The 15043-nt window shown below is 44.8% G+C and overlaps 1 long non-coding RNA gene across 1 annotated transcript in view; it reads left to right on the top strand.

Annotated features, from left to right (window-relative positions):
• LOC133596185 (uncharacterized) overlaps positions 1–13791 on the top strand; it is a 36603-nt gene extending 22812 nt beyond the window's left edge. Inside the window, exons 3-5 of the long non-coding RNA XR_009814622.1 lie at positions 8770–8868; positions 12577–12600; positions 12670–13791. This is a non-coding gene — a long non-coding RNA (uncharacterized lncRNA). The remainder of the gene's footprint in view (positions 1–8769; positions 8869–12576; positions 12601–12669) is intronic.
• The last annotated feature ends 1252 nt before the right edge of the window (positions 13792–15043 follow it).

The following is a 15043-nucleotide window of genomic DNA, read 5'->3' as shown; positions in this document are numbered from 1 at the left end:
CATTGCCTATCAAACAAGAGAAAACATAATATCAGAAAACATTTCCCTAATAATGTCATTAATGGGGAAATAGTGGATGTCTCACTTACCGCCTGATGCACCTGCCTTGACACAGAGGAGAGCCAGACCTGAATGAGGCAGAGTTAAGAACAGTTTGTAGCTGGGCCCCACCTGGCCGCACAGCTGGTGGCACTTCAGGCTGATTGAGCAGGTACAGGGGAAAGTACCGCCCCTCGATGATGCGGCCAAGGCTGGGGCGTTGTCCTCTGTGTTCCACTCTGCCTCCATGCCCTGGCTCCTCCCCTGTGAGGTGCCTACCTGTCAGGCGGTGCCTGAGTGAGACTCCACATATCCCCCCCCCTAAGCTCGCCGGTCGGTCCGGGAGCTTCTTTGTCCTCTTCATAGAGCCGGGACATGGCGTCTGCATGTGGGATCGCCTTCCCAGGCCGATATTCCACGGTGAAGTGGTAATTCTGTAGTTCCAGGAACCAGCGTGTGACGCGATCGTTTCGATCCTTATTTGTGGACATCCACTTCAAGGGGGCGTGGTCTGTCACCAAGGTGAAGGTCCTACCCCATAGGTAGTAGCGGAGGTGGTGTATTGCCCATTTGACTGCCAAGCACTCCTTTTCCACTGTGGCATAGTTTCTCTCATGGCTCTGGAGCTTCTGACTAATAAATGTCACTGGGTGCTCCTCTCCATCCACGAGCTGGGCGAGCACAGCTCCAATTCCCGTGCCTGAGGCGTCAGTGTGGAGGATGAACGGCTGGCTGAAGTCGGGGGCTTTCAACACCGGTTCTTCACATAGGGCTTTCTTCAACATGTTGAAGGCAGTCTCGGCCTCAGCCGTCCAGGTGACATGATGGGGCAATTTGTTCCGTGTCAGTTCATACATCGGTGTTGCAATCGTAGAGAAATTTTTAATAAACTTTTGATAATATGATACCAGGCCAATAAATGATTTTACTTGCTTTTTCGTCAAGGGTCGGGGCCATTCCCTGATGCGCTCCACTTTGCGGGCCTGGGGTTTTACGCAGCCTCTTCCTATGGTGTAGCCAAGATAATCAGTCTCAGTCAGACCCACTCGGCACTTCTTAGCGTTGACAGTCAGTCCGGCACGTCTCAGGACTCCTAGGACTGCGTCGAGATGCTGGAGATGGAGAGACCAGCTGGTGCTGTGAATCACAATATCGTCTAGGTAGGCGGCTGCGTATTCTTGGTGGGGCCGTAGAACTCGGTCCATCATCCTCTGGAATGTTGCCGGGGCCCCGTGTATCCCGAACGGTAAGACAGTATATTGGAACAGCCCCTCGGGTGTGGAGAAAGCCGTTTTAGGTTTCGCCCTTTCCGTCAATGGCACCTGCCAGTAGCCCTTGGTCAGGTCCAGGGTGCTGATGAAACGAGCAGGTCCGAGCCGCTCTATCAGCTCATCTACTCTGGGCATGGGATAAGCGTCATACAGTGAAATCTCATTCAATTTGCGAAAGTCATTACAAAATCTCAGGGACCCGTCTGGTTTTGGCACAATAACAATCGGGCTGGACCATGGACTATGGGATTCCTCTATTACTCCAAGTTCTAACATTTTCTTTACCTCTTCTTTTATAGCCGCCCGCCTGGCTTCTGGGATTCGGTAGGGCCTTTGTCTTATCACCTTTCCGGGTTTGGTCTCAATGTCATGTTTGATCGCCTGGGTCCTTCCTGGCAATTCCGAGAGGCGGTCCTGGTTCCGTCCCAGAAGTTCCTTCACCTCCTGCTTTTGGGACGGGGAGAGGTCCTCTCCTGTAGGTACCGGGGGAGTGGTCTGGGGAGAGTGTGCAGTTAAAAACGCAGTAGATGGCAACGGCTCTGCCGCATGCCATTTTTTCAGAATATCTACATGGTAAATTTGGTGACCTTTCCGCCGGCCTGGCTGGTTTACCTTGTAGTTGACGGGGCCCATTCTCTCAATTACCTCGTAAGGCCCCTGCCATCTGGCCAAGAACTTGCACTCGCTGGACGGAACTAATACCAGCACTTTTTCCCCAACTTGGAACTCTCGGAGTGTGGCACCTCTGTTATACGTTTTCGCCTGTTCTCTTTGGGCTTTTTCCATATGTTCTCTTACCATGGGCCAGATTTTGCGAGCCCGGGCTTGTAGTTGGGCGACATGGTCGATCACACTGCGGTGTGGCGAGGGTTGGTTCTCCCAGGTCTCTTTCGCAATGTCCAGCACGCCTCGGGGACGTCGGCCATAGACAAGCTCAAAGGGGGAGAAGCCAGTGGACGCCTGGGGAACCTCTCTGATGGCAAAGAGGACATATGGAATGAGGTGATCCCAGTCTTTCCCGTCTTCGTCGGCTACTTTTTTTAGCATCTTCTTCAACGTACAGTTGAAACGTTCCACCAGGCCATCTGTCTGAGGATGATATATAGAGGTTCGTATGCGTTTCACTTTCAGCCATTTGTAGAGCATGGTTAGCACTTGTGACATAAAACATGTGCCCTGGTCCGTTAAAATCTCATCGGCAATTCCCACTCGGCTAAACATCATAAACAGTTCATGTGCTATCGCTTTGGCTGAGGCTGTGCGTAATGGTACAGCCTCAGGGTATCGGGTGGCATAGTCTAGTATTACCAGTATGTAGCGATGTCCTCTGGCTGACTTTGGGAGTGGTCCAACGATGTCCATTGCCAGACGTGAGAATGGGGTGCTGATGATGGGGAGCGGGACCAAGGGGTTTCGATAGGTGGGTCTCGGTGCATTCTTTTGGCATTCAGGACAGCCCTTGCAAAAGTTTTCTATGGCTCGTTTCACACCGGGCCAATAGAAGCGGGTTATTATGCGGTCATAAGTCTTTTGTATACCTAGGTGAGCTCCCAGCTGATGAGTGTGGGCAAGATAAAGCACTCGGGAGATATACGACTTGGGCACCAGCAGTTGCTCAATTATGTCCCTGCCCTTAGTTAGCACCCCTCTATACAGAAGGCCATTTTTTATCAGAAAATACGGTGAATTAAGTGCACTCACCCCTTCACATTTCTGTCCGACAATTTCTACTACTTACTGTCGGGCCCAGCTGAGGTTCTGATCATTCCACTGGGCAGTGGCAAACTCGCCCGTTTTTTTGGTTGATGCTCTCTTCTGGTACGGGGAACTCCACAAAGGGGTCCCCTTCCTCTTCTGCCTCCTCCTCCTTCTTCCTGCTCTCCCGTCGCTCCTCTTCAGCCGAGCTGTCACTCCGTGGGGCATCTGACGAGGGCCTAAACGCGGGGCAGGCTGCAAGCGGTCTCATATTTTTTGAGTCCATTGTTGCGACGGCGACGCTGTCGTGGAACAGCACTTGGAATGTAGCCCGGGGTCCAGTAACGGCCAAAGAGTACACAGTCAGACCCGATGAGTAGGGGAACAGGCAGGTTTGGTACCACTCCAGCTGCTACCAGTGCATCCCCTCGGGGTGTCTGAATGTGTATATGGCTCACCGGATACTGGCGGACATCTCCATGTACACACGTCACTGGAACAGTGTCTTCGCTGAGGGGTCCGGCCAGGTCAACATGTACCAGGGTCACAGCGCTCCCACTGTCCAGCAATGCATGTGCATCGGTCCCCCCGATCTTCACTGGAAGGCTGGCATGCTGTCGTCGTCCACTCCCCGTGTGGAGGCATGGTTTTCCTGCATCTGAGCTGGGGGCTGTGGCCATGGAGACATCACGGTCGCGTTCCGGGCACGCCCAAGACATGTGGTCCGGGTGTCCACACACATAACATTTCCGATGTGGGGCCCGACTGGGTCTCTCGGGGGCAGCGCCCTGAGGTCGGGGTGGGGACGGAGCTGGCGGTGGCGCTCTTCGGCGGTCGCGCCCTAGCTTCTCTTCCCCGGTGGGTCTGGCCGTTTCCATACGGGTGGCTCTCAGCATTTCCATGCTCACTTGGTGGTTCTCTAATAACGCCACCAACTGCTCCACAGTTAAAGGGCTCACTTGTGCGGCATACGTCCGGGCATCAGGCGGCAAGGCTCGGATACAGCGGTCTATCACCAGTCTATCTACAGAGGGGGGGTTCCCTTCGGTCGTTAGCCAGCGGTGTGTTAGGCGGAGCAGTGCAGCTACCTGCTGTCGCGGGGGTTGTGTGGGCTGGAAGGTCCAGTTGTGATATTGCTGGGCCCTGGCAGGCAGACTGCACCCTTGGCTGTCGAGAATGGCTTTCTTTAGTTTCTTAAAGTCTTGAGCATCCGCCAATGCCAGGTCGCTACACACCCGCTGGGCTTCTCCAGTGAGGAAAGGTGCCAGAATGGATCCCCATTCAGCTACCGGCCACTTCTCCCGGGCCGCAGTGCGCTCGAAAAGCTCCAAGTAGGCTTCCACATCATCCTCACCCGATAACTTAGTTAGGACTGCAGCGGGTGGCCGTGTACTAGCCACATCTTTAGCAATTTTTTTTACTAATTCTTGTACCGCACCTTGAAGTTCAGCTTGGCTTTTTAGCAAAGCACTCAGTGCTTCCGTGTGTGACATCATCAGAGGTTGACGTGAATCAGAGTACCCGCGTTCTCCACCATATGTGGTACCTGATTCTCACCAAGACACAGGATTGGTTTTGCAGCAAGCCGAAAAGGGCATTTATTGTACAAGTGTTTTTAGGAAGGGCGGGGTGTGGAATCAGCAAACTTAAAGTGTCCAATAATAAACATAAATATCTCCCATCTGGGGCTCTCAGTCCTTCACACAGCACACTTCCTTAAAGGTCAAAGGTCATTGCCTATCAAACAAGAGAAAACATAATATCAGAAAACATTTCCCTAATAATGTCATTAATGGGGAAATAGTGGATGTCTCACTTACCGCCTGATGCACCTGCCTTGACACAGAGGAGAGCCAGACCTGAATGAGGCAGAGTTAAGAACAGTTTGTAGCTGGGCCCCACCTAGCCGCACAGCTGGTGGCACTTCAGGCTGATTGAGCAGGTACAGGGGAAAGTACCGCCCCTCGATGATGCGGCCAAGGCTGGGGCGTTGTCCTCTGTGTTCCACTCTGCCTCCATGCCCTGGCTCCTCCCCTGTGAGGTGCCTACCTGTCAGGCGGTGCCTGAGTGAGACTCCACAACACACACACACACACACACACACACACACACACACATCGAGCAGGACAACACAAGAAGCGAACCGCTAAAGCTTCAATGTAAAGTAGGGTAATCGATCCAGCTGTCGATACTATCAATACCTAGTATGGTCATACTTGCCAACCTTGAGACCTCCGAATTCGGGAGATTGTGGGGGGTTGAGGTGGGCGGGGTTGGGGGGGGGCGGGGTTTGGTGGTAGCGGGGGTGTATATTGTAGCCCGGAAGAGTTAGGGCTGCAAGGGATTCTGGGTATTCTGTTGTGTTTATGTTGTGTTACGGTGTGCATGTTCTCCCTAAATGTGTGTGTCATTCTTGTTTGGTGTGGGTTCACAGTGTGGCATATTTGTAACAGTCTTAAAGTTGTTTATACGGCCACCCTCAGTGTGACCTGTATGGTTGTTGATCAAGTATGTCTTGCAGTCAGATACAAAGAATCCTCTCCGGCGCACACAGCCCCTCGAGTGATCTGGTTTTAAATCGCGTAATCCAGTCGTGTTAGTCCGACATTTTAAAACCAAACACAATCGGGTTAAGGTGTTTCCATGGGTTGTAGAAGACTTATTTAGAGCTGAACTATTTGAGAAATCGGACTAATTTAGTGCATGGACACGTACTGACTGTGAATGTAGCCTAAAGCAACAATAGATTTCATGTGAAGTGACTGCCTCCTCGTCACTTCAAAGGTACTTTAAGGCTGAGTACAAAATTACCATATTGAGTCAAGAACATTTAGAAAAATACTGGTCAAGTGACTTCTCCCTATACGAGGCATGGCTTCTGTTCTTGTCTCACGCACACCAGATATCTAAAGAGTTGCAGATTACTTAAAGGGGAACATTATCACCAGACCTATGTAAGCGTCAATATATACCTTGATGTTGCAGAAAAAAGACCATATATTTTTTTAACCGATTTCCGAACTCTAAATAGGTGAATTTTGGCGAATTAAATATTTGCTCTCGGCGCGATGACGTCACAACATGACGTCGCATCGGGAAGCAATCCGCCATTTTCTCAAACACCGGGTCAAAACAGCTCTGTTATTTTCCGTTTTTTCGACTGTTTTCCGTACCTTGGAGACATCATGCCTCGTCGGTGTGTTGTCGGATGGTGTAACAACACAAACGGGGACGGATTCAAGTTGCAGCAGTGGCCCAAAGATGCGAAAGTGGCAAGAAATTGGACGTTTGTTCCGCACACTTTACCGACAAAAGCCATGCTACGACAGAGATGGCAAGAATGTGTGGATATCCTGCGACACTCAAAGCAGATGCATTTCCAACGATAAAGTCAAAGAAATCTGCCGCCAGACCCCCATTGAATCTGCCGGAGTGTGTGAGCAATTCAGGGACAAAGGACCTCGGTAGCACGGCAAGCAATGGCGGCAGTTTGTTCCCGCAGACGAGCGAGCTAAACCCCCCTGGATGTCTTGGCTCACACCGTTCCGAAGATGATCAAGAGAAGAATATCGACCCTAGCTTCCCTGGCCTGCTGACATGAGGGTATGTCTACAGAATATATTAATTGATGAAAATTGGGCTGTCTGTACTCTCAAAGTGCATGTTGTTGCCAAATGTATTTCATATGCTGTAAACCTAGTTCATAGTTGTTAGTAGGGTTGTGAACGATAAACCGATGCGACCGAGTATTCGATTCAACAAGTGAGCGATTAGGCTGCATCGGTAGCAGACTCCTCAATCAATGCGAATAATTCATGAATTCCTAGCTGAATCGGTTATAGAGTCATGGATCGGTTATCGCAGGACTTTGCATGGGTTGGCTAGATTACAATATGCGCCAGCGTCTCTAAAACAACGCGAGAGCTGAAGCTACTCGCCAAACACGGTAGCCGCCTAGCTAGTATTAGCACGAGTGATAAACAAGGGACAACACGGAAAATGAAGGAGGAGAACGAAAGCGTCAGTCTGACCGAAGGTGATAATGGACCGAGAAAGATTTGCAACGCATCGGGGAGACAGAAATCCAAAGTGTGGAAAGTTTTTGGGTTTCATACGAAGGAAGGGAAGCTCGACAGAAGCCATGCTATTTGTAAATTGTGTCGAGCATCGTTGACGTACACTGGCAGCAGGTTGAAATATTGAATCTTTGTTACCTACCTCTAGTGTTCAAAACTATGCTCAGGCTGAAATATTGCACTTTGTTGTTACTATTCTGTGCTACTTTTACCTCTGTAGTTCCCATCCTACAATTCAGCCAGACTTTTTTTGGTCCATGTCTAAAAATAAATACATTGACATGTGATTTTGTTGTTCTGTTTTTTTTGCCAGTGCCATAAAGCCATAATGCTTGGGGATTTGGAGTCTTGAATATTAACCGTCAAATCGAATCGTATCGTTCGGAATCGAATCCAATCGAATCGGTCTGTAATAAAAGGATATCGTTTTTTAAACGAATCGTAACCTGTGTATCTAGATGCATATCGAATCATTTATCAGAGAGAGATGTGGAACCCTAGTTGTTAGTTTTCTTTAATGCCAAACAAACACATACCAATCGTTGGTTAGAATGCGATCGCCGAATTCGTCCTCGCTTTCTCCCGTGTCGCTGGCTGTCGTGTCGTTTTCGTCGGTTTCGCTTGCATACGGTTCAAACCGATATGGCTCAATAGCTTCAGTTTCTTCTTCAATTTCGTTTTCGCTATCTGCCTCCACACTACAACCATCCGTTTCAATACATTTGTAATCTGTTGAATCGCTTAAGCCGCTGAAATCCGAGTCTGAATCCGAGCTAATGTCGCTATAGCTTGCAGTTCTTTCCGCCATGTTTGTTTGTGTTGGCTTCACTATGTGACGTCACAGGAAAATGGACGGGTGGTTAAAATCAGGCACTTTGAAGCTTTTTTTAGGGATATTGCGTGATGGGTAAAATTTTTAAAAAAACTTTGAAAAATATAATAAGCCACTGGGAACTGATTTTTAATGGTTTTAACAATTCTGAAATTGTGATAATGTTCCCCTTTAAAACATAGTGTCTACAGTTACTAAATGTTTTTTGCAAGAGAAGGACTTTGACTCTAGTATACTGTCGATATTTTTTTATCGGAAATGTATTTTTTGCCCAAACATTATCCCAAAAAAGTTTCCACTCAACCTGAGAGATTCTACTTTGTTTTTATCTTAACAATCCTGAAAGCAAACATCCTCCGTGTTTAATAAATCACTATCTCAAGTTCTCCAACTTTCTGTGAGAACTTCACTTGGGGTCAGGTCAGCAGCTTTTTTTTCCTAATATTTGTGAGTCTGAGTCTGAGAGGAGGAGAGCAGGATATAAATCCAGCACATTAAGACTCAGGTCTCTTTAGTGACAGTCACCGCCTCCTAGCTGATGTAAAGCAAACTTGTGCTTTTGGGAGATGAAGAAGCCTGTCAAGTCCCCACAGCCCCATCACCCTCCCTCAGTACTAATAGCAAATCGATTAAAAAAATGAGAGACGAGAACATGAAGGAAATAAAGCATTTGTCCACCTCCGGCGGAAGGAAGAACGCTTAACAGACGTGTTGGTCGACTTTAAAAGGGAGTTTTAGAACATGTTTTGCATGATTTGTTTTTTACCCAATAAAAACCTTCCTTTTTTTACCAGATATGTATTCATGTTTGGTACCCACTGTATTACTAAAAGCTATTTGTGGTTTATTTTGGCAGACCTCATTGTCAACTCATCTTTCCGGGCGGCCTGCTGATGGGAGTAACAAGGGTTTCATATCATCAGACCTAATATTGAGCATTTCATCTGCTATTCCGGTAAGTCTCATGGTGTCACATTGTTCCTACACCAGTACCTCTTAAAGGGGAACTGCATTTTTGGGGGGATTTTGCCTGTTGTTCACAATCCTTATGAGAGACAAGAACACAAGAACACACATCGACGTCCCACTGGGGTGAGTTTTTCCTTGCCCTTATGTGGGCTTTGTACCGAGGATGTCGTTGTGGCTTGTGCAGCCCTTTGAGACACTTGTGATTTAGGGCTATATAAATAAACATTGATTGATTGATTGATTGATTGACATATATTTTGTTGTTTTTTTTGCATTGTAATTGTTAATAATCAGCTCACTTTAGGTGGCTCGCATAGCTACTAATGGGAGAACTCCTTTCTGCCTCTAAATCACTTTAAAAACGCATCCAAAAACCGCCAACAATACTTCATTTACGTTCCATAACCTCTATGATAACCAAGCTGTAGCGACAATGTTATTGTAAGAACGAACACTGAAAACCTGTTTTACTAGCGTAGTAACACATCGGCATGCTACGGCATTAGCCGTAAGCTAGCTTCTGCGTCAGCTGCTGAATTGCTTTTGAGTTTGTAATGCACAACACAATGCGATAGGACACAAATCTGCACTGAATGAAAAACATAAACAATCATATTACAGTATCAGTAAAGTATTGTTTGTACACAGCTAGCTTAACAGTGTATGTACTGCACTTTGGTTGTAATAACAAGTATGATGTGCTGCATGTATCATGATCAATATTACAGCGACTTACTCATTCGACAGTCGTCCGTTTGGTCAAGTTGGCTTGGGACGTTTTTTCCAGTTGATTTTGGGTATGCACTCCATTTCTGTCAGCATAGCTTGGCTCCAAGCTCAACATTTACACCGCCAAGACACGGCGGTCCTGACTTTTTCGGCTTCAATCTGCTCCAACCTTTCACCCGCTCTTTGTCCTTGCTCAGCTTCTTTAATCAGCAGTTCATCCTCCCTATATTCAGTTTCAAAGGTGTGAATTGTCATCTTTGTCGTCTATTACCAAGTGTGCCATGATTAGAACACAAACACGTTTGTTGCCAGAAGTTTGTGTGTCGCTATGTGCACTGATATAAATGCGCCCATGAAATAGATTTTGGTAATGATTAAAATGACCAAAATATGGTAAATAGTGTACATATTACATATTGTTATGAACATGTCTGTTACATATATAAATATGTATGTATATGTATGTATGTATATGTATACATATGTATGTATGTATATATATATATATATATATATATATATATATATATATATATATATATATATATATATATATGTATTTATAATATGTAACCTGGATCGGTTCACAGCTGAGTGTGAAGCGACTGGGATGAGAATCAGCACCTCCAAGTCCGAGTCCATGGTTCTCGCCCGGAAAAGGGTGGAGTGCCATCTCCGGGTTGGGGAGGAGATCTTGCCCCAAGTGGAGGAGTTCAAGTACCTCGGAGTCTTGTTCACGAGTGAGGGAAGAGTGGATCGTGAGATCGACAGGCGGATCGGTGCGGCGTCTTCAGTAATGCGGACGCTGTATCGATCCGTTGTGGTGAAGAAGGAGCTGAGCCAGAAGGCAAAGCTCTCAATTTACCGGTCGATCTACGTTCCCATCCTCACCTATGGTCATGAGCTTTGGGTTATGACCGAAAGGACAAGATCACGGGTACAAGCGAGCGAAATGAGTTTCCTCCGCCGGGTGGCGGGGCTCTCCCTTAGAGATAGGGTGAGAAGCTCTGTCATCCGGGGGGAGCTCAAAGTAAAGCCGCTGCTCCTCCACATCGAGAGGAGCCAGATGAGGTGGTTCGGGCATCTGGTCAGGATGCCACCCGAACGCCTCCCTAAGGAGGTGTTTAGGGCATGTCCGACCGGTAGGAGGCCACGAGGAAGACCCAGGACACGTTGGGAAGACTATGTCTCCCGGCTGGCCTGGGAACGCCTCGGGATCCCCCGGGAGGAGCTGGACGAAGTGGCTGGGGAGAGGGAAGTCTGGGCTTCCCTGCTTAGGCTGCTGCCCCCGCGACCCGACCTCGGATAAGCGGAAGAAGATGGATGGATGGATGGATAATATGTATCTATATTAATATGTATATATGTGTGTGTATATATATATATATATATATATATATATATATATATATATATATATATATATATATATATATATATATATATATATATACATATATATATATGTATATGTATGTATGTATATGTATACATATGTATGTATGTATATATATATATATATATATATATATATGTATGTATTTATAATATGTATCTATATTAATATGTATATATGTGTGTGTGTGTGTGTGTGTGTGTGTGTGTATATATATATATATATATATATATATATATATATATTTGTGTGTGTGTGTGTGGGTTTTGAAGGTGTTTTAGAAGGCTTTGAAGGCAACATACAGTAGGGGACTCTCATTAGCTGTACCTTGCAAGTAGGGCTGGGCGATATTGCCTTTTTTTAATATCTCGATATTTTTAGGCCATATCGCGATACACGATATATATCTCGATATTTTGCCTTAGCCTTGAATGAACACTTGATGCATATAATCACAGCAGTATGATGATTCTATGTGTCTACATTAAAACATTCTTCTTCATACTGCATTAATACATGCTACTTTTAAACTTTCAGGCAGAGAAGGAAATCACAACTAAGTCAATTTACCAAAACTGTATTTATTAAACAGTTATTAAGCAGTGGCACAAACATTCATGTCATTTCCAAAACAGAAAGTGCAAGATTGTCAGAGACATTTTAAAACAAGCGATTAGTTTAAAACATGATGTCACACAAGATATTTCAATAAGTGTCAAATAAAAATGAGCTGCATAATAGGAAATCAAATAGTGTTCGTCCTTCGCTATGTGGTAAGTTCCTGCGGACGTTATCTCCTTCTGTTGACTCTTTTTTTCATACGGTGTTGATGTGGAAATGGTTGCCTCGGCATTTTGATGGTGTGGCACCGAACGGAGATGTTGACATGCAGAGTTTCAAGCACTCTTCAGGTGACTTTTCAAATGATGCTACATATTAGCAGTAATGCTACTTTTTGTAGAAACGCTTTCGCCCCACACTTGACAAATTACGGTTGTCTGTTCGACATATTCCCACTTGAAGCCAAACCACCGCCAGATTGTTACCAGATTTGCACCTTCTTTCTCTCGTCTTCCCACTCGCATCACAGCTAACTTTAGCCATGCTGCTACCTCTCTGCTCAAGGAGGGCATATACGTATGTGACATGTGTAAGAAGGTGCGCTTGTCTGTCTGTGAGAAGGACAGACAGGAAAGAGCGAGGAGAGCCTGCAGTGTAATGCCCGCAGCTAAAAGCACCTGTGTGAGAACGTATACTCGAATATCACAATATAGTCATTTTCTATATCGCACAGAGACAAACCCGCGATATATCGCGCATATCGATATATTGCCCAGCCCTACTTGCAAGCATTTTTTTTTTTTTTTCATCTTTAGAATCATAAAAAAAGATTTGTGTTCTTTTTTCTCATGATTGTAAATGTTGGGTAAAATTCCCTCCCAAAAATGCAGTTCCCCTTTAAATGTTCAGCATAAATGTTCTCCATTGCTTCAAGTTAAAAGTATGGTCTGCTAGTCAGCCACTGCAGCCTCCATCCTCCTCCTTGTATTCCTGTTGTTCCTTCCTCAGGTAATCAACGGCCTCTCTGCAAAGGTAATTTCAGCTCATTCAGGAGCGCATGTGGTCGACACTGCGGAAATTCATTTTTTGCTTTAATTTCAGGCTCATTGATCGAGCAGCGCTGTACGGGCGCATGACATCCATAATCACAACAATGGTGTGACAGCCCGTATAAATAATGTGGCACGCAGAGGAGGAAGGCTGTAGGAATGCAGAGTTAAGAAGAGTCAGACCCCATCTCTTACTGCACTCTGTATTAATTACCGAACTCTCAACCCCTCCCCTCTGAGGCCCTGAGTTATTTTCTGCCCAAACTTTATCCGAAATCTGTTTGTTTAGCCATCCATCAAAGGCAAGAAGTCGCTTCTTTACACTAATTACCAAGACTGCTGTAATAACTGTAATTATGATGATTAGTTGAGTTAACTTAGTGGTTACAGGGGGAATGAGTGGGCCTTCTATCTACCGTATTTTTCGGAGTATAAGTCGCACCGGCCGAAAATGCATAATAAAGAAGGAAAAAAACATATAAGTCGCACTGGAGTATAAGTTGCATTTTTTGGGGAAATGTATTTGATAAAACCCAACACCAAGAATAGACATTTGAAAAGCAATTTAAAATAAATAAAGAATAGTGAACAACAGGCTGAATAAGTGTGCGTTATATGAGGCATAAATAACCAACTGAGAAGGTGCCTGGTATGTTAACGTAACATATTATGGTAAGAGTCATTCAAATAACTATAACATATAGAACATGCTATACGTTTACCAAACAATCTGTCACTCCTAATCGCTAAATCCCATGAAATCTTATACATCTAGTCTCTTACGTGAATGAGCTAAATAATATTATTTGATATTTTACGGTAATGTGTTAATAATTTCACACATAACTCGCTCCTGAGTATAAGTCGCACCCCCGGCCAAACTATGAAAAAAACTGCGACTTATAGTCCGAAAAATACGGTATATAAAAACTACAAAGCTGCCTAATGAATAACGGATGTTTCTGTTAATAGATGATTATCTAAAATGGGTTTCCACCCACCCTTTCCCAATAAATAAGGGACGTATTACTGACTGAATCTTAAATTAGAGACAATAAGATTCATGCGGCATGGTTCTAAACAAATTCAAAAAAATACTTGAACCCTTTGTTGATGTACACATGTACATCATTTTTTTGTTTTTGTCAATTCGTAGCATTTTTTGATGGGTCATTGACACACCTGTGCAGATCATGCTGCTTCCATATGACCAGGGTTGGGACCACTGACTGCTGTTCTGGTTGTGCTGTGGCTGTCATTGTGAATTTTGATTTAAGACGGACAAGCTGAGTTGAAGATGTTCTCTGGGATACGTAAAGCCTTTGTAGAAAGCGAGTTAGTCAGCTGAAGGAATATGTGGGAGGAGGAGTGTTATTCCTGGAGTGTATTAAAGGGTTTGGAGGATATTGTGTATTTGCGCAAATCAATAAAAAAGATCTCTGAAAGAAAAATGGGTTTCTTAATAGGAAATAATGGGAAAATAGACACTGTTATTTACAGTCTATATGCCGCTATTTTTTTCCCCATGCTTGGAACCCTGCGTTTTATACATTGCTGCGGCTAATTTATTGATTTTTTTCGGGTTCACCAGCTTCACATGCCGCCAATAAATTTAATATTGTCATATCAGACCAATGAAATAGTCGAACGGGTCAAGGCAGACGAATGAATTTGTTGACTTTATCAAATCAAACACACTCACATCATCAATCAGTCAGCCATTTAGGTTTAGTTTTAGGTTTAATATAATATATTACAGTGGAACCTCGATTTACAAACTCCTCATTGGACGGACTTTCTCATTTACGAACTACAGACCGAATAGAAATAGGTGTTGTATCGTGTGCATGCCTGCAGGGCAGCTATTTTGTGTTTGAAGCACATCCATTGTGGTCGGGCTTATCAAACTCCGTTAGCAGAGCAGTGCTGTCGTTAGATATTGTGCTAATTGCTACTTTGTGTGCTTTTTAAGTGTTTTTTTTAGCCTTTTTACAGCATTTCTTCCAGTTTGGCTTTTTCAATATAAGTCCAAAGAATGCAACGGACAAGCAATGTGTGGTTTGAAAACATTCAGGAAGTATCCACGACGTTGTCGAAGCTCGCTCAAACTTGATGATAGATGTAATGCGAAAGTGATGGGCATGGCGGATATCCTTATTTCATCTTAATTCAACTTTTTTACTTATTAAAAGTAAAAAAGTGAACCACGGTTCATAGCAAAACGTAATAACAAAACACTCGCCCTTAACATGATAGATGGACTGTGAAGGTGATTTTTTTTTTAAATATTACTACTGACAGGTGTACAAATAAGTAGCCTCTACCTTACCTTTAATGACAATTGGTAACACCTATGGCGACATTGGAATCTTATTGCTATAAATGTGACACTTCTTACTTACTGTCACTTCTTGTGTGTGGTATTA

This window comes from Nerophis lumbriciformis, linkage group LG02 (assembly GCF_033978685.3).
Source record: "Nerophis lumbriciformis linkage group LG02, RoL_Nlum_v2.1, whole genome shotgun sequence".
Taxonomy (NCBI): Eukaryota; Metazoa; Chordata; class Actinopteri; order Syngnathiformes; family Syngnathidae; genus Nerophis; species Nerophis lumbriciformis.
The sequence above is the reverse complement of the archived record's forward strand: the minus strand, read 5'-3'. Positions and strand labels throughout refer to the sequence as shown.